At 47.1% G+C, this 3,881-nt stretch overlaps 1 protein-coding gene across 1 annotated transcript in view; it reads right to left on the bottom strand.

The window, feature by feature from the left end:
- DIABLO (diablo, IAP-binding mitochondrial protein) overlaps positions 1–844 on the bottom strand; it is a 21,235-nt gene extending 20,391 nt beyond the window's left edge. Inside the window, exon 1 of the mRNA XM_011964499.1 lies at positions 779–844. The gene's annotated coding sequence lies outside the window, so the exon portion shown is untranslated. The remainder of the gene's footprint in view (positions 1–778) is intronic.
- Between the last annotated feature and the right edge of the window lie 3,037 nt (positions 845–3,881).

Consider the following 3,881-nt stretch of genomic DNA (forward strand, 5'->3'; position numbering starts at 1 on the left):
TGCGCGGGAGACCTGGGACGGTCGGCACCCTGCCGGGCTGGCGCCGTCCCAGAGGGGCGGACGGGAACACACGAGGCCCTCGAAACAGCAAACGAAGGCTAGGAAGCCCACAGTGCCGACCTCCCCAACAGCCTCCTGGACGCTCGCTTCTCGGTTACACTGGAGAATCCTTCTCAACCCAAACTGCCCTCGTTCTTTGGCTCTGATCAGGGCTGAGGAGTCAGAAGCCCGGCTCTTCCCCGCGCCCCGCAGCTGCATGAGTCTTCCTCCCGGCTCGCTCCTCCCACCACCACCTCCTGCATTTTTAATGCTGTGAGTGCCGCTAATCGGCTGGTGGAGTATAGCTTTCTTTTCCCGTCACTCAAGCTGCAGCCCCAGCTGCGGCCCTGGCTGGAAGGGGAAGAGGAGACCCATTTGGGCAGGAGGAAGACACAGGCCCAAACCTGCCCTTCTGTGAGTCCCCTGGCCCCAAGGCTTGCCAGCAGCAGAGATGGAGGATCTTTGCTTTGTGGTCCGGCATGCTTGCCTTCTGGCCAGCTGGAACTGCAGGGTGCCAGGTGGTGGGTGGGCATCAGTCCGATCCTGGGCTCACCTCCCCCACAATGCTCTGTACATCTGCCCCAGCCCTGCTAACTTCCACAAGAGACGGCATCAGACAGTAAGAACCCCACACCAGCTCATCAGACAGTAGGAACCCTACAGCACCTCCAAAGCTGCTTTGCCCAGCCATTCCCCGCAGTGTCGGGCACTGGCTTCCTTCTCTCCCTACCTCACTTACTTGGCAAAGTTTCCACGACTCTTCCACCCTGAAGCTCCGCGGTTCCGTCTGCTCTGGTGCCCAAAGGTAGCTTGTGTGTATTGCGCGATCTCGGTAGAACTGAGATTTTCAAGCAGCGGCACTCAACTAGGTGTGGTCTAGAGACCAATTACAACCTCCGCGTGGTCCCCGAGCTCTTAGCGAGCTGCGCACAGGCGTTCCCAGCCCAGACGGGGCGCTGGCAACCCTGCACGCCCTCCGCCTGTGTCGCCACCACAGCCCACAAGGCTCAGATGTGGTTTCACAGACCCAGATGGGCTGAGCAGGCGGTACACTAGTGGGTATTTCAAGCCCCTTCTTGTTTTTTTCTGAATGTTGTAGGGGGTTATGGGGTTATAGTGCCAATAGTTTCGTTTCTAACAAACACATTGAGAGCAGTCCCATCTCCTCCTCGTCTGGGCACCAGAAGAACCACTGGACAGTGTTCACTTGCGACCACCCAACTACTAAAGCAAAAGCTGTTGTCTTAAAAAAAATGCAAGTGCAAACACGCACGTGTGTGAGAACCACGCTTAAGTGACCGACATCTCCTGAGTGCTTGATTCCAGTTTACAAAGAGTTTCGCAGCTTACAGACTCATTATACAGGTACCTTCCCAATGTGACATTTCCAATTTCACCTCCACAGAATGTGAGGCAAAAGGAGCCAGTAAGGATTTCTGCAAAGAACAGACACTTTCCCAGGTGCAACAACAAAGGAAACGAAAGCATAAACTATGCTGCTTCTGATTATTTTGCTTGTTGCAGTAGTTTTTAGTTCAAGACTGTTTTCTGACCTTTGAAAGAGCAGGCAGTGTGGACATCAACCCTTTTATCAACATCATCATCCAGAAGCAAATGGCTCCTTAATTTAATCAGGATCTCTTATTATCAAATTATTGCCTTGGCCACAGTGAGGCTGAAAACAGGAGCAGAACATTATCAAGCTGCTCAGGAAGCCAGTGAGTAGTAATTACTCCCCCAGAGAACTGGTCATCTTCCGTGTCCTACCTAGTGGAAACGGAGTATAGCTGAGATTTATACCCTCCTCCACACCAAAATAATGGATGAAACAGACAGGCTATTAAAAATAGGCCTGATTCTGTTCCCTTTTAACTCTCACATCCTTCAAATGGATGTCTCCAGGCAGTTAAGTGTTCTAGCCTTTGCAGCTCCTTGTTACCACCCGATTTTGGGTGTTTTACAGCAACGGAGTAACTTAAGCTAAGAAACACTATGTGGCTTGAAATTTACACTAATCCATTTAGAAATGAAAGAACCAGAAATTTTAAATAACTGCCTTTTTCTTCTGTTGTCTGACAAAAAAGGTATCCTTTATTTTCTATAGGATGTCATCATTAAACCACATGACTGAATATATCAGACTCTACAATAAATTCAGTCTAAAGATCATCTATGTGATGTCTGCATTTTTTGCCTCACCATCTTTATCATAGTCCCTCTTACTGTCTGCTTTAGACATCCAGTTCATTTTGATATTTTAAAAAGAGTATTTCAGCTGGTGTGGTGGCTCACATCCATAATCCCAACACTTTGTGGGGCTGAGGCAGGAGGGCCGCTGGAAGCTAGGAGTTCGAGACCACCCTGGCCAACACAGTGAGACCCGTTTCTACAGAAAATTAAAAAGATAATAACTTTAATAAAAAAGAAAAAAATAATTATTTCTCTTAAGGCCAGGAGTTTGAGCAACATAGACCCTGTCTCTAAAAGGAAGAAAAAAAAATTAGCTGGGTGTGGTGATACTTTCCTATAGTCCCAGCTACTCGTGAGACCGAGGCAGGAGGACTGCTTGAGCCCAGTAGTTCAAGGCTGCGGTTAGCTATGATTGTGCCACTGCACTCCAGCCTGGGCAACAGAGTTAAGACCTCATCACAAAAAAATAATTTCTTCTTGAATTAAACTCTGCTCAATTCAAACACTTCCTCCTGGTGACAGGCTGGTCTTTAATGTACAACTGAGAACAAGACAGACCAGCACGTCATGCTTCATCATAATCCATTTCCAGTGAGGGCAGATCTGAATGGAACAGAACTCACAGTGAGACTGTCCCAGTTTTCTCTGAGAATTAAATGTGCTGTTTTAAATCATCCCTCTTTCAACCATTACTCTTTTGTTCCACAATTAACAAAACACTTAATTCTCTGTTGGTTAGAATTCAACACTGTATAGCAAGACACAAAACAGTGTCTATGTAGACTTCTTTATTAAGGGGGCTGCTGGTGTAGAACTGTCTACCCAACGAGACAAAAGTCCAGACATGATGTAAACAATCCACTCTCTCCAACAATAAATGTACCGTTCACATATCCTTTCTCAGTAAGGGCACACTCTTTTGAGACAAAGACTGCTTCAAGTATTAAATGAACTTACTCAAAGGCATGTAATATATAATCATCTACCACTTTCTATTTGCATACAAATGAAGCAATTGATGTTTTTCAGTCTTCTGCTGAATGCATTTTTAGGAGCTGACCTAACTATTCTCTGAGCAAGCAAGTATAGAGTCTTGGGTGAGTGTAGACACATGAGACTACAACTAAGTATCTGTTCCCAGGACAGAATCTCCAGCCAGGGAGACCTGACCGGATTGAATTGAGCCCCAGGAACCAAAAACGTGGAGGGGCAGGATGGATTTCATTCTCTAAAGCAGCTGATGACTGCCTGAGGTGGAAGGTATAAACTAATCTCCCTGGGATATAACAAGTATTTGAAAACGGATTTTCTACAATGAGAATGGTTTTCTTTAAGACATTTCCAAATACTGAATATTAAGGCCAAATTAATTCCATGAGAAACAAATCTTTCAATTATTATCTCTACCACCCTTCATTCCTTTTTTTTTTTTTTTTTTTTTTGAGATGGAGTCTCGCTCTGTTGCCCAGGCTGGAGTGCAGTGACGCGATCTTGGCTCACTGCAAGCTCCACCTCCCGGGTTCACGCCATTCTCCTGCCTCAGTCTCCCAAGTAGGTCCTCACCCCATGGCCACGCCCCCACCCAAGGAAGCAGTCGGGATTGGGCAGACAGGGGGAAAGGGGGCGAGGCTTAGGGCAACGGCTGTAACGGC

The sequence above is a fragment of the Mandrillus leucophaeus genome, unplaced genomic scaffold, assembly GCF_000951045.1.
Source record: "Mandrillus leucophaeus isolate KB7577 unplaced genomic scaffold, Mleu.le_1.0 Scaffold7, whole genome shotgun sequence".
Taxonomy (NCBI): Eukaryota; Metazoa; Chordata; class Mammalia; order Primates; family Cercopithecidae; genus Mandrillus; species Mandrillus leucophaeus.